General features: G+C 42.5%; 1 long non-coding RNA gene across 2 annotated transcripts in view; it reads left to right on the plus strand.

Moving 5' to 3' along the window:
* The first annotated feature begins 14,881 nt into the window (after window positions 1-14,881).
* Window positions 14,882-26,038, plus strand: part of LOC144281221 (uncharacterized) — a 366,661-nt gene continuing 355,504 nt past the window's right edge. For both annotated transcript variants that reach the window (XR_013349728.1, XR_013349729.1), the window contains exon 1: window positions 14,882-15,473. This is a non-coding gene — a long non-coding RNA (uncharacterized LOC144281221). The remainder of the gene's footprint in view (window positions 15,474-26,038) is intronic.

Raw genomic sequence — 26,038 nt, forward strand, 5'->3', positions numbered from 1 at the left:
TGGAAGAGGAATTCAAGTAAAATAAGGAAAATGCATCTACTCTTTGTAGCCTCTTGGCAATGACAAAGATAATAAAGTAAGGAATAGGCCAGTCAACTCAATGAGTTCCAACATCAGAAAACCCAACTTTTATTCTCATCACAAAATATTGTTTGCTAATTGTTTTGTCTATTATTCCTCACCCCATCCTGCCTTTTTATACTGAGGAAATACCATTTTCCAGGAAAAAAAATACAGTCATCAAAAGTACAAACTCTGGAAGCCAATTAGTTTGAATTTTCCTTCAACGTTTTCTATATGGGTAACTTTGAGTGTGTCACTCAACCTTTCTGGGCAGTCAGTTTCTTATCTGTAAAATGTGATACGATAGCATCTGTCTCGTTATAGTGTGTGAGACCTTGCGTGCACACAGTGCCTGGCACACAGTGGTCTTTCAGTAAATGCTACCTATTATTAATGTTATTAGTGGAAGAGGGGAGTGGGTCCCACGTCCTACCTGTTATGACAGCTGTCCAGTTCTGCGTGTCCAATGCCCTAGGAGAAAGCTAACCTGGGATGGATCATCCGACGCTGTCCCTGGCTGGGGTGTGGGACTGCTTCTTTGTTGAGGTGGCAAGAGCCCTGTCTAGCCGGAGACTAGTTCAATGTCTAAAGCCCTGAGGCTGATCACAACCTGTGTCCTGCAGTATTTTGAATTATTTTTACATGAATATTTTCTTTTGTGAGGAATATATACAGAAGACGGTTGGCAGAGGAATGATTAGGGTCATCATATATATGATATATATATCATTCTTTTGCATATATATAATATATATATATATATATATATATATATATATATATATATATTGCATTTTCCATTGGTGCCATCTGGTGTATCATCTTCCTCTTTTTCCTCTTGCCTTCTTTAGCACTACATGAAAGGCTTTTCCCCAAATTTTACTGATCAGGTCCTTGAGTCAAAGTGTTACCCTTTAAAATAGGCCCAAGAACGGAAGGAATGTTTATTTTCTGACAGTTTGCTAAATATTGTTTTTTTCTGTTTATAATATCGTACTTGAACATTTAGGCTTTCATAAACTGTTCCTTTCCCTGTCCTTGACCTCCCTAGGCCCCCAACATACTCACCCAGATCTCAGCTAAAGAGCATTCTGTACCTGTCCGGGGCAGAGACAGTACCATGGCTTCCCCAACCCCATTGCCTTTCCTCTGGGCACACAGCTGAATGACATGCCCCTGCCTAGAATCCAGTTCCACGGGCACCATCTGAATGAGTCTGACCAGTGGAATGAGAGTGGAAGTTTAGAAAGCTTGGCCCCTGAAAATGAAATCATTAACATGATCTTCCGTGCGCTTGTTTTATCCTATTTGGTCCTATGCGGAGGATCCTGGTAGAGTCCTAAGCATTTAAAAGATGACAGAGCCACTAGATGGAAGGAGGCAGGGGTTCCTGAATATGAGTAGAGCAGGAGATTTCTCCTCCCAAGCAGGAGAATTTTTTTTTTCCCAGAGTTTAGGACTTTTAATTTGTCCCAAAGTTGCTGAAGCAAAAATCATGATAAAACATTCTACTTTCTTTTACACCCCCCAATGCAAAAAAAACAAAAACAAAAACTATTTGTAGGAAAAAAATGGTTTTGTACATGGGAAGAAACCATATAAATTCAAAACTTACAGATAAGGATTAGCTCTATCACTCACCTCTTTAAAAAGTTTATATGAATATCCAGTCAAAACCAACAGGGTTTCTCCCTTGAAATGTTATCTATACAAATTTCCAAGTAGACCACAGGACTGCATACCGTCTTGGAATGTCCTCAGAAGGCTCTGTCATTGATCAGGTAATAGAGTAAAAACCCCAGAGTCCCTTTCTTTCAAACAGAAGAGGGAAAGACAGAGGGATGGAAGAAACTACTCAAACTTCTCAAACTTCGTCTTCTTTCCTTGTGGCTTGTGGTCTCTCCCTCCTCCTCTGCCACCTTGGAAGCCTCCTCGCCCTCCAAAGCCTCTCCAGCCTCTGCCACCAAATCCACCTTGGCCTCTTCTGCCACCACCTCGGCCTCCAAAGCCACCCCGGCCTCCACCACGGCCTCCAAAGCCGCCTTCGCCCTTAGGTTTGGCCCAGTCCAAAGTAATTTTGTTTCCATCTATTTCACCATCTTCCATGGCCTGCTTGGCAGCTTTGGCATCTTCCTCACTGTTGAAGTCTACAGAGGCAAACCCTTTGGGGACCCAGTCTCCTGGTCAGTGACTACCCTTGCCCGAACAGAGCCGTCGAACGACTCCCAAACAATCTGCATCAAACTGTGATGTGAGGGGGAAACCAAGTCTTTCTGAGTGAAGCCACCCAAAGTTTTGTGACTATTTGTTGGAGTAGGAACCTGTCCTGATGGGTATACTCTTTGTTATTTTCAAATTCTCTTAGAAGGACAAATAGTCTATCTCCCTCCCATTTTTCCCTTAGTGTCTGTTCTCACTGTGGAGATCAATTTTCCATTGATGAAGTCCTGCCGTGTCCCAGCGTCTTCCAACACTCAGAATTTAAAGCAATCAGCAATGGATGCATGTCCCTACTATTTTTTTTTTCTCTAAACTCACCTGCATGTGACTAACTTACCTGCCTTCTACTTTTTTTTGCTAACCACCAAAATGGCAGAATCACCTCCTTGCAGCTAGGACTAAAGAGAATCCCACTCCCCCTTAACCCCTCTGCACATACTCATGCTCTAAATTTCTAGTTCTTCTTAGGTGCCCTCTTCTAAGTTGAGATTCCATGTTGTCAAATTTTCCTAGTTCTTTCCCATAACTGGACATTCTTAACCAAAAAACTTTTTGTTGTTTTTTTCTTTTTGTTTTGTTTTGTTTTGTTTTGTTTTGTTTGTTTTTTGTGGCTTCTTATCATTTTGCCTTTGCCTTTAAAGACTCATAAACGTTCCCTGGACAAAACTGTCAGCACTTGTGCATTTAATCTGTCCTTGGATGTGAATTATACAAAGGTGTCTCAGCCCAGGATTAATCATTTCTTTGTGTTCTTTTCAGATTTTAGGAGACTGCATGCCTTTTATGTGGGGCCACTTCCATATGATGGTGATGGGAGAGCTCTGGGTAGGCCTGCGTCACTGTCACACACATGCTGCTGGCTTTTTCTTCTGTTTGGAATATCCTTCCCTGCCATCCTAATGTAACTACTAATCAAAATTTATAACCTGTTCAAGCATCAAGCCTTCACATGTGTCGGTCCCCTTGCCAATTGTAATGGAGACTATCCTTTATGGTCTCATAGGACATGAGAGCATGTCCATTATACTGGTCATGAGATGTGGCAAATGTGTCAAAACATTTACCAGATTGAACTAGTATCATTGGTTGATACTTTTTCTTTCTTAATAAACTAAGAATTGTTTGAGGAAAAGCTCCAAATCCAGTTCAAACTTATAATCCCTTTGTTGAGCCTGGGGTTTGGTGCATAGCACAACCTCCATGGATACACCTTGCCTGACTCCGTGCATGCATGAACCATGGTCACCATTTTATTTACTGAGCTGTCAGTGTTTGTTTCTGTTTCAGCTTTCACCTATCAGAGAGCCCCAACACCTTGCTCATGCTCTGAATTACATGGTGTGTGAGAAGGCTTGCTATGTGATAAGCAGTGTCGAGTTTCCAGATGGTCCTCTGGCATCATCAGGAGCCTGGTAGGAGTCCAGCTTCCCAGGCTCTACCCCAGATTTAGTGCAACTTAATGTCAGGATGTGCTCTGGGAATCTGCATTTTAAACAGGCTCCCCAAGAATTCTAGGAGCAGCATCTCCATCACCGGTCAAACGCTTCTCAAGTGTAAGAAATTATTCTCTTGGGTACAGTGAAGCCCTAGAAGAGTAAGCACTTAATAAATACTTGGAATTATATTCTCTAGACATTCTGTGGTCCATCTCTAACAGAAGCAAGGCTCATTTTAGACTTGCCTGTGCTAAACTGGTAAATATATCCATTTGCATTCAAAGGTGTCTGAAGTTAAGTGGTTTTTAAAAAGTCTTATAGCTGTGTGGCAGAGCTGAGGATTTCTCTCTTCTGTTGTTTAAACTCCCATGTCCCAGTCCACTTTTCTCTCACTTTTATTTTTGAGAGAGAGAGAGAGAGAGAGAGAGAGCATATGCACTCACACCAGCGGAGCATGGGGGGATGTGAGGAGGGGCAGAGGGAGAGAGAGAATCCCAAGCAGGCTCCATGCACAGTGCTGCAGAGCCAGAGGCAGGGCGATCTCATGACCCTGAGATCATGACCTGAGCCAAAATCAAGAGTCAGACTGAGCCACCCAGGCGCCCCCACTCCTACCCCATCCACTTTCCTAACAGGCTGTGGTCAGAGCAGAAACTTGAGTCAACAAGGAATCTCTGCTCCCAGATAGTTAATACCCTGTCTAGCTGTTGATTGACTAATGATGGAAGTCCTGGGGTTGTCTCTGCAAAGCACAGCTTCTCTGCCATTCGTATTGCTTCTGAATTTCCTGTTCGCACAGTTCTTTTTCTGGGCCCGTTTCAGCCAAAGACCAGTCCATCTCCCCGTGCACTGAATGCCTTCTCTTTGTGCCTCCTGGAGGGCCTCCCTCTTCATCAGCATTTATAATCCTATTTATTCTCCTAGCTCCTTCCCAATTGCATGTAAATGTTTTTAAGTCTCTTGCATCTTGAAAACATCTCCTGACTATACATCTCCTCTTAGATACACACCTGTCTTGAAAGAGTTGTCAGTACACATTATATCTCAGCCCACCCCGCCTGTGCCATCACTGCACTGCATGGCTCCTCCCAGGGGACCAGTGATCCACTGGTACCGAATCTGATGGGTGCTCCAGGGTCCTTATCTTACTTGCCTTCTCGAAGCATGTGGCACAGCAGGCTACTTCCTCCTAATGGAGAAAAGATTTTTCTTCACCTTCCATAGTACTTCACCCTCCTGGTTTCCTTTCAACCTCTTTGGCTGTTCTTAGGATGTCTTGTGGATCCTCTCCTTCAGCTTGTCCTTTCAGGATTGGTTGCCTTCGGGATTCTGTTCTCGGGTTCTCTTCTCCATGTGCTCTCATTGCATAATCTTGTCTGCTTCTTTGACTTGCATCATATTTCTGTGTGATGATTCCCTAATGGAAATCTGCAGACTCCATCTCTCTCCTGGACTATGGACCCAAACATCCAACAGCCTAGAAGGCATGTCCTGTGGTGGTTCCAAGACACCCACAGGGCAGGATGTCCCATGCTGAGTGCTTCTGGAAACCTACCTTTTCCCCGTTGGTCTGTCTTCTTGGGAACAGGCACCATTGCCCTCTCCATTTCTCAAGGCAATGCCTAGGTGGCATCACATTCCCTCACCCTCAGGCCCCTGGATCACCATGTCCTACTCCAGGGCTTTCTCTCTCCTGTGTGTCTTTCTCATTTTTCCACATTCATCCATCCCCGTGCTGCCCCCCTGGGCCCCAGTCACCTGCACTCCCATCAGAACTGCTTGTAGCAACCTACTTATTTCCCAGACCCCAGTGCTGTTCTATCCATCATCTCCCATTCTGTAACCAGAGAGATCTGTAAAGCGTGCATTTCTCCAGGTCCTCTTCCTGTCCTGCCCTCCACATGGTCCTCGGTCACTCTCCATCGATGTAGGGGGAACATCCAAAGGCCTCGTGGGCTCCAGGAGGCAGCCCTGCACTGCTCAGCCCCATCTTCTGCTAACTTCCCTCTTGCTTCTTGCTTCCTCCTGAGTCAGGAGATGTGTTTTCACTTGTTTCTGTGCTTAGTTCTTTCTCATGTTACTGATTTTGTTCTCTCTGTGAAGACTCTTTCCTACAATCTTACTCCTGGAAAAGGGTTTGTTCTTCAGATCTCAGTGTAGTTTCCCTTCCTCCTGGCAGCCTTCTGGGACTTACCACATCTGCCGTGGATATCTGCACAGCACTGCCACCGCACCTTGTTCTCTCCTGTTGGCGTTGACATTGCCTCGTTCCTTGTCTGTAAGCACTGCAAGGCTGTGAGCTCATTAGGAGCCTGGACTATATCTGTGATGTCCCTCCACCCCCACCCCCACCCTCACCCCCGCCCCCGCCCCCACCTGAATCCCCATCACTAAGCTCCTTCCTTGCTCCCAGGTGGAAGCTGAATGCATATTTGTTAACTAGATCTGCACTGATAGTGGTAGCACCTGTGAGTCAGAGGAACTCCCTGTCTGTGTGTCCGTCCCTCTCTCCTTCCATTACCCTATCTTCCCCTCCCACTTAAATTGCCCATACAACCTATCATCTCATAGGGCAGGGCATCTCTGGTAAACTTGTCATAAATACGTTGGTAACTGATAAAGACACTTTAGAATTTAATAAAAGGGGGAAAGTGCTTATTTTAAATCAGTAAAGAGTAAAGTAGCCACTTAGATTTACATTTCACTTGTTCTAGGCGTTGCCTTCTGGTGTCTTGGCACATTGTTGTAACTACCAAGGCTGATTCATTATGTTATCCTTGCCCAGTAATTATATATATATATATGATGAGGTATTTGTTTATTTATTTTCTAGTTGTCAAAAGTTTGGATCTAGCCACAGACACTGCACATAGTTAATAAAGTACGGTTTCTATTTAAAAACACATACTTAAGATACCACTCCTACTAACACACACTCAGCCTATTTCTAAATTACTAAAGGTAAGGAGTGTAATGTGTGCATATTGCCATGTTCCCAGGCCATCACCCTTCTGGCTCTGATGTTGTCCTCATGGGTCCCATGACACTGCCTTCGATCATATTATCTGAGCTTGTCCTCTTACCATGGCCAAGCAGTTTTCATGTATGGATTCTGTCTTTGAGTGCCTGGATTCAGATCCTGACTCCACTCTTATTACCTGTGGGGCCCTGGGTGAGATGCCTATTGCCCATATGTCTCAGTTTACTCATGTTTATTTATTTATTTTTTAAATTATTTATTTATTTATTTATTTATTTATTTATTTATTTATTTATTTATTATAGTCACACACACAGAGAGAGAGAGAGGCAGAGACATAGGCAGAAGGAGAAGCAGGCTCCATGCACCGGGAGCCCGATGTGGGATTCAATCCCGGGTCTCCAGGATCGCGCCCTGGGCCAAAGGCGAGCGCCAAACTGCTGCGCCACCCAGGGATCCCCTACTCATGTTTAAAATACGAATAATAATAGTATTTTTCCTTAAAGGGTTTTGGTGAGTATTAAGTGAGATTATATATTAAAACACTTAGCATAGTGTCTGGCCCAGAGAAAGGTATTTTTGTTTGTTTGTTTAAGATTTTATTTATTTGAGAGAGATTGAGAGCGAGTATGAGCAGGGTGAGGAGCAGAGGGAGAGGCAGCCTCCCCTGCCAAGCAGGGGGCCCCACATAGGGCTCGATCCCAATACTCCAGGATTGTGACCTGAGCCGAAGGCAGATGCTTAACCAACTGAGCCACCCAGGCACTCTAACGTCTTAATAACTATTAGGTATGATTAAAGAACTCTGCCCTCCTGAGTCCAAAGTACTTTATTTCTCCACATTCCTCCTTTATAAACCTTTGTATTATTCTATTATTCTGATTATTATTCTACTAAAGATCATAGTGTTAAGCCTGAATATTAGACCCAGGATGTATCTTAGATACTGTCCATAATACTAACTTGACATTTGATTTAAAAGCATTTATTTTTTAAAAGATTTTATTTATTTACTTGAGAGAGAGTGTGCAAGTGGGGGGGAGGGGCAAGAAAGAGGGAGAGAATTTGAAGCAGGCTCCCTGCCTAGCACAGAGCCCCTGAGATCATGACCTGAGCCCTAATCAAGAGTCGCATGCCTAACCAATTGAGCCACCCAGGCACCCCTTAAACGTATTTATTGAATTTGTGCTCTGAATCAGATACAGGGCTTGGGCCTGGGGAGTCAAGGTGAAGAGGACACATTCCCTGTTCGCAGTCGTGCTCACATTGGCCTTGGAGAGCTGACCAGGATATAAGTGAATGCAAACAAATGGAGGCAATAAAAGATTTTAGAAGCACGTAAAAGTCAGCACAGAGGAGGGAATTATTAACCAAGGGAGGGATCAAGAAGAAGCTGTTGTAGAATGGAATGATTTTTCTGAGCAGGCAAGACTGAGGCCTTTCAGTCAAAAGGAGCAGCATATGTAAATGCTCAAGAGCCATGACAAATGTGATGTTTCCAGAAAACCTCAAAGTGGTTTGGCGTTGGTGAGAATGTGAAATAGACATGAGCAGGTCGGGAAGTGGCCCTTAAGTGATACCGTTTTAGAAATGGCTGTTAGGAAGTCCATCCTGGTCCGTAGTGTCAGGTTTATACAGAAGGGGAAAAGGGCCGGAGGTGAGGAGACCACTGATGAGGCTGTGGCCAGAGATGGTGTCTGTAGCCCCTCAGGCCGCTATAACAAATACCATAGACTGACTGGCTTCAACAAAAGAAATTTATATCTCATAGTTCTGGAGGCTCAAAGTCCAAGATCAAGGTGCCAGCATGGTTGGGGTCTGGTGAGAACCTCTTCCGGTCTTGCAGACAGGTTGCCTCCTTGCTGTGCTATTGCATAGAGGAAGAGAGACAGACAGACCGACAGGAGAGAGCTCTCCTGCACCTTCCTATTAAAGGCACTAATGCTATCACGAGGGTTTCACTTCCCCCAGGCTCCCTCTCAAAATACCATCACACTGCGGATTAGGATTTCAACATGGATTCTGGGGTGACACAGACATTCAGTCTGTGGCAGTGGGTAAACAATCCTGAGGGCCTGGAATAAGGCAGAGGTAGTGGGAACATAGAGGAACACGTGGCTTTGGGATATCCACAGGAAGCAGATCGATAGGGATTAGTGACTATCTGCATAATTGGGATAATGGGATGAGTTGGGTGATTTTCCCACTCCCTGGATTGGACATCTGAATGGTGCCTGGGATTACCTGGGCAGACTGGCTTCACAGACCACCAGTTGCTTTATGAAAAAAGTATTTTTAAGGTGGGTACTTGACAGAATGAGCACTGGGTGTTATTCTATATGTTGGCAAATTGAACACCAATAAAAAATAAATGTATATAAAAAAAAGAAAAAAGAAAAGAGTATTTTTACTCCTAGTCCTACAGTTCATAGCTCTGCCAAATATGAGCCACCCCCAGCTGCTTCTGAATAGCTGTCTTCCATTGTTACCAATCATTCAGCGGGGCTTGTTTTCTTACTGGTCTTCAAACACACAACATTACTTCTTGCCTTTAGAGCTTTGCTCACAATGTTCCTTCCACATCGCATGTGCTCCATATTCCCCACCTAATCTATCCTTGGAGGTGACTCTAACCTTACCTCCAAAAACTCCCAGCCACTCAGAATGGTGCTGCTCTCTGTTCTGTCTGATTCTTTAATAGATTTCATTGTTTTTCAGGGGCAGATGCAATGCTATGTTCTCATCACCATCTCTCTTCCTAGGGACACAGGAAGATTCTCTCCAGCTTCCCCGTGGTTCGTAGAATTTTAACCTCACGTGCACTACTCCTTGCCCGTGGGAGTGGGAGCTAATGTGATGTGTCCCCTCTGGCCGAGGCAGGGAGCAGGGTTGAGAACTCTCCAGATTTCACCTCTTCTATCCGTGCGTTTTGAAGGAGGGGCTCTAACGTGGTGGGGTTGAAAACAGAAGGAGCCAGGGATGGGAGCTGCCAAAGAGCAAAAACTAACTTTCAGTTTGATTTTGTATGAGTGATCAAGACCAGCAGCAGCAGAAGCTTCCTTGTGAACTACCACAATTTGGGGACTAATTTATTAACATGGTGAAGCATGGTCTATCCTGACTAATACGACCACTAGTATTGGTGTCTCTTACGGTGCAGGAACAAAATCTGGGATTTTTTTTAAAATGTCACTCTGTGCTTCTCTTGGTTCTTAATAAATGTTATTTGAATGGAATTGAAAGATTTTTCGTAACTTAACAAAAAAAGATTTTTTTTCTCCTATAGGGGAAGTGATAACCCGGTGGCAACAGCTCTGTCTACTTTTATTTTCACCTCTTTTCTCTTTTCTTTTCTCTCTTCTTTTCTATCTTCTCTTCTTCTTTCTTTTCTTCTTTCTCTTCTCTTCCTTCTCTTCTCTTCTCTTCTCTTCTCTTCTCTTCTCTTCTCTTCTCTTCTCTTCTCTTCTCCTCTCCTCTCCTCTCCTCTCCTCTCCTCTCCTCTCCTCTCCTCTCCTCTCCTCTCCTCTTCTCTTATCTTCCTTCCTATATCTGCCTCCTTTCAATTAAAGACTTGTCCTGCCTATCTGATCTGTTTCCTCAGGTCACACAGTAAGCAATGTTCATTGGCCAGAAATTGAGAATCTCTCTTAGTTGTGTTCTACTGAATCATTCTTTGCATTCATGGGTGAAAAAGAGAAAAAGGGAACAAAACTTGTCCTTCTGAGTATTAACATTCTTTGGTAGAAGTAAGCATGTACTTGTATTATTATTTATTTATTTATTTATTTATTTATTTATTTATTTATTTATTTTGAGGGACACAGGAATGCTGACCTCAGCCAGTTAAGTGTTGCTGTGATACCAACGAGACTGGTCCTCCTATCCCCACTTGTATATAACACAATCTTTTACTGCATTTTTCCTTAATATCTCTGTTTTGATGTAATGCCACCAATTTGAAATGTGTATATATTGCCTTCTGCCCTTGAGAACCTTCATCAGAATGAGATGTTTTAACTAAAATGAGACACTAACAATTTCCTCCTGCCCTGCTATTTATTTTGTCACAATAACCCTGTGCATCCATGAGACTTTGATTTTTCAAGTTTATTATCTCAAAAGTGATTTTAGAAACATTACAAAAATAATACATGATAGACAAGCAAAGGAGAAATTCCATCTGGATGACAGTAGCTATTTATGAAATCCTCAGGTCATCGTCTCCCAGGTTCAGATACTAGTGGAATCTCTCTCTCAACTAATTCACAGGGATGGTTTCAATAGAAAATTTGAAACACAGCTATTTCTCTTTTCCTTATGTTTACTTGTTTTTAAATGCAAGTTGCATGTTGAAACTAAATCCTTTCTTTTTTATTTGAAAGAAAGTTTAATAGGAGTCAAAAGGTGTTAATGAAGCAAGGGGAACACACAATGAGATTATAACTCTAATCTTTATGCAACAAAGTATCATAATACATATATAATGATATGTAGGAGATACACAAAAAATAATAGAAAGCAGATACTAATTTATATCAACAAGGTCATGAAAAATCTAGTAAATGGGACGCTTGGGTGGCTCAGTGGTTAAGCGAATTGCCTTCAGCCCAGAGCATGATCCCGGGGTCCCTGTGGGGGGGCCCCCTGTGGGGAGCCTGCTTCTCCCTCTGCATGTGTCTCGGCCTCTATGTCTCTCATGAATAAATAAATAAAATCTTTTTTTTTTTTTAAAGAAAAAAAAATCTAGTAAATAAGGACACCTGGGTGGCTCAGTGGTTGAGCATCTGTCTTTGGCTCAGGTTGTGATCCTGGCGTCCTCAGATTGAGTCCTGCATCGGTCTCCGCACAGGGAGCCTGCTTCTCCCTTTGCCTATATCTCTGCCTCTCTCTCTCACTCTGTGTTACTTATGAATGAATAAGTAAAATAATTTTTAAAATCTAGTAAACAAAATAGAAAATGTGTAGCATTTCTAAATATATACTTATTAGTATTTGTTAGTATTTTTCTATTTATATATTATTTATAGATTTATTTTATTTGTATAACTATAGATTAACACCCAGATCAAACTTTTCACCTCCCAAATAGAAGATGTGCATTCTTTTCTAGAACCCATAAAATACTTTTTAAATTAACCATATTTTTGGACATAATGGAAATATTTATATGTTTCTCAAAGCATATGTAGTACAGTATACTTACACCTCAATGTAAAAATTCTTTTTTTATCATATAAATTTCAGGTGTACACCATTATATTTATATATATATATTATACATATTACATTTCAACATCTGTATACACTGCAAAGTCATCATCCCCCAAAGTCTAGTTACCACTCATCAGAATTCTCTCTTTTGATTATGGAAGGTGTATGCTTTCAATGCTTTGAAATATTCTTTTTTTTCCCCCCCACAGAGCCCTCTTTCTGGAATGAAGAGAGAATGACTAGGAGAGGTACTTTTCTTCCTTTTGTCCACTCTTTAGTGCTAACCAGGCGAACTTGGACCTGCATTGGAAATCTGGAAACTTGGGTCCTTTGCTAGCGATGCCATCTCTGGGTGGCTTTGAATTAGCCTGTGCCTTCTTATGGGATGGCTCTCTAGTTTATGAATCATGTAGGCTCTGACTCCATTATGGGTCTCAACCAGGAGTATACCTGAGAACAATCCGAGAACATCCTTAAAACCCACATCATTCCTGGGACACCTGGGTGGCTCAGTCAGTTCAGCATTTGTTTTCAGCTGTGTCATGATCCCGGAGTCCTGGGATGGAGTCCTGCCTCGGGCTCCTGGCTCAGTGGGGAGCCTGCTTCTCCCTCTACCCCTACTGGCGCTCTCTCGCTCTCTCAAATAAATAAAATCTTAAAAAAAAATACCCCCACATTCCTCATCTTCAGAACTACTGAATCAGAACATGGCAGGAGGTAAGACACGGGTAGTTTTAAGGAGCTCTTCAGGAGACCAAGTTGGCATGGACTCATAAGTCGGCATCCTGTAGATGTAGGCCTTAGGAAAGTTTTGGTGGTAAATGGGAGTCTTGCAGTGGGGACTGAGAGACCCTCAGTGGCTGGATGCCTACAGAAATGGAACCCAGCAGGGCAGGGCAGCCTAAAACCTGAGGCTCATCTCCTTCTCCATCTGTATCACTATATTTGTTTTATGGTGTGTATGTGTGCATCTGTTTGCAGCGATGACGTTTGTTTTTAAATAGTTTCTTTTCTTACCCCCTTCCACCGACCACTGCAGTTTCCCAGCTGCTCTGGGGTAAGGTAAAACATCTGTCCTGACCACCCCCCTTACATGACCTGGCCTTCCTCCTAATGGACTAAGAACATTACTTTCTTGACCTTCCTGGAAAGCTTGCATGAACCCTTTTAGAATCATTCTATTTTATTCACATCTCTGGCATTTTGTCTGGGAACTGTCTGCTTTTTGAAATGGGGACTGGGTCTGCTGCTTCTTCGGGTACTTCCGCTCCTCATTTACTGGGCACACAGTAGGTGCCGCATGAATGGAGTTGAATAAATAAATGAATAAATAAACTTAGATCAATGGAATAGTGATGATGAATCGGTGAGGACGTTGGTAACTAGAATGCATTTCATTTGGAAGAGATTAGGTTATGTTAATACCTGCACCTGTCTTTCTAGTGTTGTTTCAAACTAGATCCTGGAGATCGGTATCTCCCCTTGACAGATGGAAAAGGTAAGACACAGAGATGTCTAGTGCTTATTCATATAGCATGGGATGCAAATCCAAGAATAACTACTGATAATTAGCCTCTCCTGTTTGCATATCAGTTTATTGTTCACAACAGTGTGAGCTAGGAGGCACAGGGGTAATTTGTATTTTGGGGTTGAGGACCTCAGGCTCAGAGAGGGAAGGTGTCAGGCAGGAGGTTACTGATGGAGATGGTCTTGGTGAGATGATGTTACAATAAACCAGACAGACTCGTCAGTCCTGACAAAATGCTAAATACAATGGCTTAAGAACACATAAGGTGGGGAGCGCTCTAATGGAAGACAGGGGGCTTGGGGCAGGTTGGTGGACATGGAATCTGGGGTTTCTCCTGGCTCACCCATAAATGTGTTATGTCAGCTGGGGAAGGTTAATTCTTTTGCTTGGCCTCAATTTCTTCCCTCCACAGAATGAGAGAATTGGGCCAGGTTATTTGTAAAATTGCTTATTAGCTCAACTGTACTGACTCCCATGTATAGGGATGACATATTCGAGAATAAACACAGGTTGAATGGTTTTAGGATAATGGCATACTTTACTGATTTTCCTGATTCCCAAAGATTTTTATAGGTAAAATTGGGTTTAAATTAGATTATTCCCCCGGGTCCTTCAATGTTGGGTAGATATAAAGATGACTGAGATGATCGACAGTTAGAAATTGGAGTTGTTTGTCCAGTGGGGACATGGGGACTTACCCATGGGGAATGTTCCAGACCCCCAGGGGTTGCCTGAAACCACACATAGGACCGAACCCTGTGTCTACTATGGTTTTCCCTACACATATGTACCTATGATAAAATTTAATTTATCAGCTGCATGCAGTAAGAGATGAATAATTGATAATAAAATGGAACAGTTGCAACAGCATACTGTCATAGAGGTTATGTGAATGTGTGCTCTCTCACAAAATATCTTACTGTACTGTACTCACCCTTCTTCTTGTAGTGGTGGGAGATGAAAAAGTACCCACATCATAAGGTGAAATGGGCTGAGTGATCTAGGCAGGTGACCTAGGGTTAGGCTACTGTTGACCTTCTAATGCTACATCATCTGCTTCCAAACTGCATCGACCGATCACACTTAAACCACAGAGAGCAGAACTGAGAGGGGGTGGAGCTATTGTGAGAGTTTCAGTGTCACATGATCATGGAGCAAAGCATGAAGCATGTGTCACCCTCTCTCAGGCTCTCTCTTGTCGCCAAGGGCCATGATGGAATAGGAATCAGTCACCTCGGCTCCACTAGTTTTATCATCTTGGATAAAAGCTCAAGTTTCTTCCTTGAAAATTTGGAATACAGTGCTCAGCCTTGTCCCTTCTGAGGGGCTCACATGAAGGTCGAGTTCCATAACGTGAGAGCATTCTATAAATCCTACGAGGCTCCACAAGGTGTCCTGCAGGCAGGAGGGGATTCTTAATGACTATGCCAGTGACCTCTGGTCTTTTGTGTGGCTGCAGGGAGAGTAACCAACTCCCCTTGCCTGGATCACTCAATCCTGGCCTCAAAGTTGGACTCAGGGACAAAAAGGAAACTATTCCAGTTGGTTTTATCTAAATCCCTCGAGTTAGCTGGCTTGTTTCCCAGAATCTCATCAACATGGAGTACGAAGCAACTGGGTTGGCCAGCTCAGAATGGGAACTAAATGCCATTAAGACCTCACCCCCACTGGCTGCTTTATTTACCTGCCCTTATTACCAGCCTTGGGCCTTATCACGGGGTACGGCCTTGAACGAGTCATTTCCTTCCCTGAGTCTGGGTTTCCTGCTCTTTCAAATTTTAGAGGGTTTGACAGGGAGATTTCTGGACTCTGCCCAAACTCTGGATTTAACCAGGTGTTTGAATGAAGAATTTGTTCACATATAAAACAGCATCAGGGACCCTCTAGTATAAGTGTGCTTCCAGCTAACAAGTGGCTGTGCTGGCAGGGCGGTCGGGGGTGCACCAGACAGCCTCATACTGACTTTTCCCTTTTTCTGTTTTGTCCCCTAGCTGAATCCAGTGGGTTTGATGGGAATACGGACCTGTTGCTGGAGGTAAGCATGAGTCCTACCGTGCTCCCTGTTAGGTGGCACCAGTTCAGAGATCTTGCACATGAGCTCTTCAGCAGCTAGGGATCAGAAGGCTCTGGGTTCAGAAGACTATGGTCAGGTCCCAATGAGCTGAGGAGTGAGAAGGCACCTCCTAGGGCTCTGGGGAAGGCCGCTCTGCCTCTCCTCCACATGCAGATAGGACCCATGGTACTGAGCCCTGTACTCTCGATGCCCTGTCCCTAGGACAGAGATGGTCATTACATGCCTTACGAGCTAAGGAACTTCAATAATTAGATAAGATAATGCATGACTTCATGCATAATGCATGAAGGTAAAACTGGAAGCAAAACCAGAATATTATCATAATGACAGCACAGTGATTTCTACGTGATAGGTGCAAGGAAAGGGACATGCTTCTCTCTGGTTCTGGTTCTGAGAGCCTGCTTTACATTTCATGTGGGTGGCGTGTATGCGACAGATCACTCACTTTCTGAAAATCTATTGACCATTTATGTTTTATGCACTTTTCTGTGTCCATAATGACTCTACAATTTTCACATTAAAAAGATATTAGGTGGGGCATTGCAAAGCATGTAAAACACATGGCAAAAGAAAGTATTTTGTGTTTATTGGGATAGCTGTCCCCAACTGCCTGAAGCTACTCAGGACCACTATCCTTCATCTCACAATCAGACCCCATGGGCTAGTGGAGCTCACAGGTGCAAAGAGGTGCCTTCACAAGTAGCTTTGTGGTCAGACCAACAGTTCTAACCCTATCCCTGATCCCTAGCAGTATGGACAGTTTCGTTGCGCTTCGTTTCGCTTTGCTTCGCTTCTTTTCTTTTTTTCTTTTCTTTTCTTTTTTCTTTTCTTTTCTTTTCTCTTCTTTTCTTTCTTTTCTTTTCCTTTTCTCTTTCTTTCTTTTTCTTTCTTCTTTTTCTTTTTCTTTCTTCTTTCTTTCTTTCTTTCTTTCTTTCTTTCTTTCTTTCTTTCTTTCTTTTTTTCCTTCCTTCCTTCCTTCCTTCCTTCCTTCCTTCCTTCCTTCCTTCCTTCCAAGATTTTATTTATTTATATATGAGAGATACAGTGAGAGGGGCAGAGACATAGGCAGAGGGAGAAGCAGGCTCCCTGTGGGGAACCTGATGCGGGACTCGATCCCAGGATCCCAGGATCCCAGGATCACCACCTGAGCCAAAGGCAGAGCTACCCAGGTGGCCCCAGACAATTTGTTTTTATCTGAGCCTCATTCATTCTTTCTCTTGCTCTCTTTAACTGACATTTTCAGGTCCTTGCTGTTTGGCCAACACCATTGGGCATAAAACCAAAGATGACATGGTGGGGGCCTCCCCACTTTTGAGAGATTAGAAGCCTACCATGGGTAACATGGGTACCACAGGTAACAAATCAGTACCAGTAATCTTTTCGAAGGATTGGGCTTCAGTTTCCTCATCTGTAGGTCTGAAGGTGCCCATTCTTGGAAATGGTAGCTGTTGGTTAACTTGTCATTGCTGTCATAAAAGAACACTGTTGGTGGGTCCCCCGCTGGCAAGTCTGTGGGGCTCAGGATCTCTAAGCTGGCTTCTTAAGGACAGATGTGATGTCAGTTGACAAAACAAAGCTGAGAGGGTATTTCAAACATGGTTTTTGCAATTCAGGCAGAATGATTCCTTTTTCCCTGGAAGGCAGAGGAAAGGCCAGTGCTTAGGCCACGCTGCCAGGGAAATACTAGTCTGTGTGGGAAGAGGTGTGCTGTGCTCGCCTGCTCAGGGCCACCATGTCTCTCTGAAACCCTACTTGACCCTGTCACTTTATAAAGAACCTCTTGGGATTTCAGAATGAACCTACTTTTTCATTTTTAGAATACAAGAAGCAAAACTATTTTAACTTCCCCAAAACATTGAAGTATGCTGTAGTATCAGTAATTAGTTGTGGACTTCTACCTTTTGTAGGGTAGCATTTTGTTTTAACATAATTTCTTTTTTAAATGTTTTATTTCGTTTGCTAGGTGCATTGTCAGTTCTTTCTGCCTTAGAGGTTCAACCTTTCATCTTCCTGCCCATGAAGGGCACCTCTACCTTTCACGCAATGAGACTGTAGGGGATGATTTCTTTAAAGTTAATATGTGAGCCGATGTGCTAAATAAATCACAGGACTGATTTAAAAACCTTTGGTGTATATGCTAATCCCTTGTTCCAGAAAATTCAATTAATGTGTCTGGATGCACACAGCCAGGCCTCTTCTCATCAGGAACTCAGTGTTGAACAAGCTCTAGTGGCCAAACCTTATATAGGGGTGGGCAAAGTGATTTTTCCCAACCCTTTGCAAAGGACACAAATGGTTGCCATCTAGGTTGTCTCATTCTCCTTTTGTGCCTCATTCTGCTTCCTGGCTCCTTCTCTCCAAGTCATTAATGTCCTCCTGCTGGACCTGATCCAGCAGGCCAGATCCCATTCCTCCAATTGCTGACCCCCATTGATCCATTTTCTCTAGCAGGACACTCCCCACTCCCTCCCAACTTCTTTTCCAAAATTCCTTCATCAGCAATCTGTTCTGTCCACTTGGCTGTACCAGGCATTTGATAGATGGTCTGAAAGATCAAAGGATTATTCAGATAGTCTCAGCCTCTAAAGATTCAAGAGACCAGTAGAGGGAAAACAGCATCTGCTGAAAAGTATGGCCCCTCTTCGTAGGAAAAATGGCACATACACATTACCTTAGAAGGGCCTATAGTCTCTGAATCATGGCATCCAGATTAAGAAGCCTTGTGAGAATTGACATAATGGAACTGCACATGTGGGAGAGTTGAGGCACTTCCCAACTAAATTCCTACTCACTGGGGGTTTTGCCTCTGAGTGACATGATAGAAGAAAACATGATAGAATGCTATAGACATCAAACAAGATAGAATAAAGACAAATGAGAGAAGTCAGTGGAAAATTCTTTGTAAATTAGCATTCACCCTATCAGATCAGGGTATGATTACAAATAACCAATAAGTAGTGGAAGCAAAGGCCAATGCACTTAATCTTCTTTGACAGACAAGACAGTAATAGTATTATTTGTTATTATCTGCTTCCCTTTCTCTTCTGGACACATAAAAGACTGTATGTCTTTGTCTCCTTGCAGTTGAATGGGACTGGATGACTAGTCCTGGAAGTGACAGTTGTCACCCTGGGCTGACACAGTAGAAAACCCACTTGTAATTCTCCAGCCTACATTTCTCTTTCCCTATCAGGCAGGAGGCTTCATGTTGAGATAATGGAGTCACACAGTTGACGCAGACTGCACTGTTGAGTGACACCTGTACTAGAATCTGCATGAATGGACACATCAACCTTTGTGGTCCATCATGGTTTTGGGAGTTGTTTCTCTTGCAATGTATCCTGCAGGAAATACTAATGCATCAACTAACACATCTCCCAAGGGCACTGTCCTGACAAGAGGGGCATGCTGATTTCCATGGATCTCTGATTTGTGGAATCAATAGCTTTGAGCAAGCTTCTTCCGTGTGTATACCTCTTGTTGTCCTCCTCTACATAGAGCAGAATAAAAATGTCAGCCACATCTGTATGTCAAAATAAAAATAGCCACATTTTGACCTCTCTTGTCTGAAATGTTGGTGACTTCAATTTGAAGGAATAATTGGTTGCAGAATGCCTTGCAGCCATTGCTAGAAGTGTGTGTTCTAGTTGGTTCTTTCCCCAGGAAGTTGTGCGAATGGCATGTGGGAGAGAAAAGGGTCAACACATGACCACTGATGTGATTAATTAAAGGGCTTAGTATAAATGACCGGTGGTATTTAGTGGTACCTTGGAGGGATTAATGCTGGTTAAACACATGGGTGGAGGGGGCAGATTAATGAATAATTCAGCAGCTGTGAAAGGGTTGGAACATTTTTAGATGGAGCAATTAATAAACATCTCTACCTCCATAGTACATGTGAGGGATCTCTCTGTAATCCTTTAAATGCTTTCACCCTCTGTAATTAGGTAATTAGTTTAGGAGACAATGTGACAAATACACAAGGAGAATGAAAAACAACAAATGCATATGAATAAATAAGAACTTTGTATTTTATACCACATTGGTCCTTTCCATTTCTTTTCTTGTTCAGGTGTAGCAGTCTTCCCAGTGGTCTTACTGCCTTTCCACAAGGGTGGGGGCCAGCTGTGTGGTCCTAAACAAAAGTAGCACAGAGAGTGTGGAGCTGGGAACCCACTGGCACTCAATGAAGTGCCTTTTAGCTGATTTTTGAGCAGGCCATCAAAGGAGAACTCAAGGCTGGACCCAGGGAGGTCATCTATGAGGTGGACACACTGGATCTTTAACTGGCCTTGGCCGATGCTCACTGATGAGAGAATGCCTCAATATATTTTTGTATTGTTCCACTTTTGATTCCCACCCTTCTCCCTTCCTTCCTTCAACTACCACCTTCTTACTGATGTTTGTTCTCTTTCTGTGACCTTTGCCTATCTTCATGGTGGAGTCAGTTGCTGTGGGATGTTCAAGACCTCGCCTTTGAGAAGTCCACAATTGACCTGGAGTTTGAGGAATGAGACACAGACCCATGGGAACTGAACAATTATGAGACAGTGCATGCTTTGTACAAAATAGGGCGGGGGGGAGGCTATAAGGAGGTCTGTGCTGATCTTCAGGGCATTGGTTCCAGATTATCTTTTCTCTTTTCCCTTTCTAATCTCCCCCCAGTACCTGCCTCCATGCTCTGCTTCAGCTCCACAGCCTGCACCTGCCCCAGTGAAGCTTTAATCTTTGGCCATCATGAGGCTACAGGTTATTTTTTAAAGACATCACTTTGTCTATGTAATTAGCGATGGAAGAACAGCAGCTATTAACCTGAAATGATTATTTTGACAGTCAGGATGATGAGAGAACGGCTGATTGTTCTTTGTTCCTTGAGTTTCAGAGGTAGGACATCTTCTTTGGGAGTGTGGACAGAAGAGCCAAAATAAGGAGATTAGAAGACTTAGAAAAGCAAGGACTATGGGAAGAGGTTTGAAGCGTACCCTGTTGGGGGTTTATGGCTTCAGGCAGAGCTCTGCTTCATTTTTTAGGTCCTTCAGGTCTCTTATTTTGTTATTTGCTTCCCCAGCAACTACGAAAACCTTTGCTGGTTTCTTCCTTTTTGGGGTAGGAGATGGATTATAAATGTTGCCATTGACTGGGGCTTACTATGGGCTAGGCATTGTTTTAAGATCTATACTTTTCCTTCCTTCCTTCCTTCCTTCCTTCCTTCCTTCCTTCCTTCCTTCCTTCCTTCTATTAATTTTTGTTCTGGTTTTAATTATGATAAGAACATTCTATATGAGATCTATCCTCTTAACACAATTTTAAGTGCATGATACAGTATTGTTATTGACTGTGGACCCTGTGCTGTAGAGCAGATCTCTAGAACTTGTCTATTGACTGAAGAATGGATAAATAAAATCTGGCATAGGGTCACCTGGGTGGCTCAGTGGTTGAGCATCTGCCTTTGGCCCAGGTCATGATCCCAGGGTCCTGGGATTGAATCCTGCATCAGGGTCCCCACAGGGAACCCGCTTCTCCCTCTGTTTATGTTTCTGCCTCTCTCTGTGTGTCTCTCATGAATGAATGAATGAATGAATAAATAAATAAATAAATAAATAAATAAATAAAATGTGGCGTGCACACACACGAATATTATTCAGCTTTAGAACAAGAAGGAAATCCTATCATTTGAAACAACATGGGTGGATCTCGAGGGCATTACACCAAGTGAATTAAGCCAGTCACAGGACAGACACCACAGGATTGCACTTACATTAGGAATCTAAAATAGTCAAGCTCATAGAAGCAGAGAGCAGAATGGTACATACCTGAGGCTGGGGAGCGGGAAATTGGGAGTTGGTATTCAAGGAGTATAAAGGTTTCTTTGGATCCAGGCAGCAGCCTCCTGCTGGGGGCTAGGCCTGGATCCTCAGCGTCCAACTCTTCCCAGAGGCTAGTGGCCCCTGAAAAGGGGTGGATCCCTCAGTGACCAGTCCCCTCCATGAGAGCTTTCAATTCCCATATGTAGTTCTCATCACTCTTCTCCCAGTGGATTTTGTTTCCTTAGTCCTGGAAGCCTCTGCTTTCTAGAAGAATCCACTTAATGCTTTAGCTCCTTGCTTTGTGCTTCTTTAGAAATTAGTACATCTTTTGATGGTGACATGGACTCTTTGAGGCTGTGAGATACCTAGTTTTGCCACTGTGGCCTTTTGCATGGGGATCAGCTCTGCTGGGTTCTCTCAGCCTAGTTCTCTGACTTCAGCTCTCACTCATGATTGGCAGATGCTTCCTGAAAAGCAGGAAGTCCTCAGTGCACCTCTGCAAGGAGCTTCCTTGTCTGGAGTTTTAAAGTCTTATTTCTTGTCTTGAAATGTGTATTTGCTTGTTTTAATTTATCTTCTCTGAGTCTTTGCAATGTATACCTGATTGTTTTAATTTATCTTGCCTTTCTGATCATTTTTTTTGGGGGGGAGAATAATTGCTGTGCCTTGAAGATCTCCCTCTTCCTCAGAAGCAGAAGTTCTCAAAATAGTATTGTCCAATTTACCGGAAGTGGAAAGCCAACATTATTATTATTTTAAAAATATTTTATTTATTTATTCATGAGAGATACATACACAGGTAGAGGGACAAGCAGGCTCCATGCAGGGAGTCTGATGTGGGACTCGATCCCGGGTTTCTGGGATCACACCCTGGGCTGAAGGTGGCACTAAACTGCTGAGCCACCCGGGCTGCCCGAAAGCCAACATTATTACCTCAAAACCATTATTAGAAAGTTGGCAGAACCAACCAACCAACCAACCAACCAACCAACCAACCAACCAGAAAATAACTTTGAGTAGAGGTGTCAAGATTTTACAACCAGTTACTGTGCAGCTAACTGGACATTTCTCAATCAACAAACAATGTATAACATTCTTTATATAGTATTGAACAGCTTACTGGATCCAGTGGCAGAGAAGTTACCAATCTCCACATTAGAAAGACTCAAATGTCTTCCCTGCTTCATTTCTTAATAGGAAAAGACTGGGCACTAAATACAACCTATCTTATCAGTTTTTAAATAACTGTCTCCAAAAGAGACAAAGGGAGAAAAATTAAGCTGCTAAAAACTTCTCGAAGGAAAAGAGTCTTTCTTACTTTTCTGTTTCCTTTATAAGACCCAGTTCCGAACCATAATACAGTTCGACTTTGCTACAGATGGTTAGCATCATTTTGTGAAGAAAGGCAATTTCACTTTCCCTGTCTGAGCCCCTGTGTGCTGATCCCCAAAATGAAGGGGTTGGATTGAATGATGGCTAACTTGTCTTTTTCTTTGATTCTCTTAATGACATGAGATTTGAGATTCCCACTTTTTTTCTCCTCAATACATTCCTCAATAAATCAATTTGTAAAACCACAGTTACTCTTCAGAAATTTTGGATCAGTGAGTATAATGCTTCCCTCTTGCCCCAGGCTTATCCATTATCCAGAACATCTCTAACTTAGTAAAACTGTCATAGTGCAGTCCTAATATAGAAAATCTGCATCATTATCTTTTATTCTATGTACAGCAGGATCCACTTCAGAGACTTTGAGGCTATTCTAACTAGGAGTCAAGATTGAACAAAGCTTCATTCATCCAAAGCTAAGCCAAGATTGATTTAGAGGGGCACCTGGGTGACTCACTGTTTGAGCATCTGCCTTTGGCTCACGGAGTGATCCGGGTATCCTGGGATCAAGTCCCACATCGGACTCCCTGCAGGGAGCCTGCTTCTCCCTCTGCCTGCCTGTGTCTCTGCCTCTCTGTATGTGTCTCTCATGAATAAATTTTAAAAAATTGATTTAGACTTCAAGTTTAAGTTGATACAGTCCCCCATCCCCAAAGCTCCCAAAGTCTCTTCTCTCCCCCATAGTATCCTTGACCCCTTGCATTCTTCTCCACCAGTGTGATATTTAGTGGTCAGAGTCCTGTCTGAGACCTCATCCTGCCTGGTTCTTTCCGTCAGTGTTTATGCCTTAGACCCTCCCCAGCTTTATTTTCCATCAAAAGGCTTTATCTTAAAAGTTTAGGAGTAGAAGGCCACTCTGAAGTAATCTGAAACCACCAGTTCATTTGACACATTAGACCTGTGCTTTTGATAGAAATACAAATCGATTCCTGTATGTAATGTTAAATTTACTAGTAGCTACATTAACACAATAAAGTTAAAAGAAAGAGGTGAAATTAATAATATATTTTACCAGCCTCCTACACCTGAAATACTATCATTTCGATATGAACTCACTATAAAATTTCTTAATGAGATATTCATACTCTTATTCTCATTTTAAATATCTGAAATTCTGTATGTATTTTACACTTAGTAGCATACTTCAAACCAGTCTAGGTGCATTTCAAGTGCTCAATAGCCACTGAAGGCCAATGTCTACTGTAGGGGACAGCACAGGATGAGAACAACAAAGTTTAGGAGAGCAAATGACTTGCCTAAGGTTGTACAAGTAGTTGACAACAGAGCCAAGTCTCCTGATCTCTGCTCTAGTGCCTTTCTGAAATACTGCCTGTTTCTGACACTGATGGTGCTTAGGATGGCCTTGAATGAGTTAGAAAACAGATTGTATGAATCTATAGTGATGTGGTGGTGAAAAAGTAAGCATAATGCTAAGAAGGAGATTATATCTCCAAGTAACTTCTGTTTTATGGAATTACTGTTATATGAGGAATATTGTAAACAGATGATTTGATTTTCAGTGATTTTTTTAAAAGATTTTATTCATTTATTTGAAAGAGAGAGAGAGACAGCACATGCATATGCATGAATGGGGGAAGGAGCAGAGGCAGAGGGAGAAACAGAATCCTCACTTAGTGGGGAGCCCGATGTGGGGCTCCATCCCAGAACTCTGGGATCATGACCTGAGCCAAAAGCAGATGCTTAACCAATAGCTACCCAGCTGCCCCCATTTCCAGTGATATTGATGGATAAAATGGAGTTCATCTAAATTGCAATGTGAGTATCTTTCTTCTTTCAGATCTATTTTGTTTATTACTTTAATAATATCATCTATGCTAACATCTAGGTTCTAGAAAATTATGTTTTTCCATTTAAATCTATTAAAATGTACATTTTAACAAGAGTTCTTATGTGAGGAATAAGTCATGTCAGCACATGGGCATGTCCTTTTCCATCTGTGGGTAATTGTCTAGTCGTGCAATCCAACCTGAGGACTTCGTTCTGGGCCAGTCTGTTTCAGGACCACTTGAACAATCTAGATACACTCTAGGTAAGGGGCTCTATAGATAAAGCCTTGGGGGTTTAAAAGTCCCACACCCTATCCTGAAGGATGAACTTGATTCAGGCCATAGTAAACATTTCCATGATCCAAGTTGAATTATATTCAAGGCATTGAGGAATCCCAATGAGCAAATGTCTCTGGTACTTGGCTTTGAAATCCTCACTCTTATGCACCATATGCCCTTGGAAATATCATATCTTCAGCATCAGTGCCCTTCTTTATACACAGGGAAGGGATGATGTCTACATACATAATGAGCAGGACTTCACTTTCTAAGATGTATTTGAAGGAACCTAGTCACAGGGGATGCCTTGGGATTCTCTGGTCCACTGAGTTAGGGAAATTCTGCATTTACTCTTAGACACTCAAAATATGTAACAGAATTTTAAAAGCCTAGTTAGTATTGCAGAAAGGCGTTTTTGTTGTTGTTTTTTTTAAACCTAATTCTTCCTAAATTTTTTGGGGGAGGGCAGGGAATCATTTGATTTTTTTTTTCTCCCATTACTAATTTGATGGAACAAGCTTAAAGAAATGTTGTCATAGGGGCGCCTGGGTGGCTCAGCTGGTTATGCGTCTTGATTTAGGCTCAGATCATGCTCTGTGATGAGTGTGAAGCTTGCTTAAGATTCTCTCTCTCCCTCTCCCTCTCCCTCTGCTTCCCCCCACCCAAGCTCTCTCTAAAAATAAAACCAAAAACAATGCTGTCATAGAGTATTCTGGAGACCTAGTGACAACAATATATGAAAGATATATAGATATCTAATAATATTTTCTCTTTTCACTGTACTTTTAAGAGTGACTTGCTGTCCCAATATTAGCCTTACAGATTCCCCAGTGTTGCACTTTCTCCTAGAAACACAATTTTCATATTGTTGTTCTATTTGCTCATCTATTTTAGACATCAGTTAGACAACAGATGTAACGAGAAGGAAATTTTGGCCACAGCAATCGGAGTCTAAGATCCAGAAACCATCACACTCCTCAGCATTTCAGAATTGTTCTCCTACTCTTTCCATCTTCCCTTCCTCGCCCTTACTTCACCTTTCCCCTTTTCTCCACTATTTCTTATAATCTGGTAATCTGATAACCTCTTCATCCAGGTCAACCAAGTTTTAGGAGTCCTTATGTTTGAGAAGAGCACAGTGCTAATTCTGGAATCAAAGAGAAATTACAGTCTAGACATTGCTCTCAGAAACCTTGCTTTCTGGTAGAGGATGTACATGTGACAAATTATTCAGCTGGAGTGTGACTCATGTAATAACAGGATT

The sequence above is a fragment of the Canis aureus genome, chromosome 12 (assembly GCF_053574225.1).
Source record: "Canis aureus isolate CA01 chromosome 12, VMU_Caureus_v.1.0, whole genome shotgun sequence".
Lineage (NCBI taxonomy): Eukaryota > Metazoa > Chordata > Mammalia > Carnivora > Canidae > Canis > Canis aureus.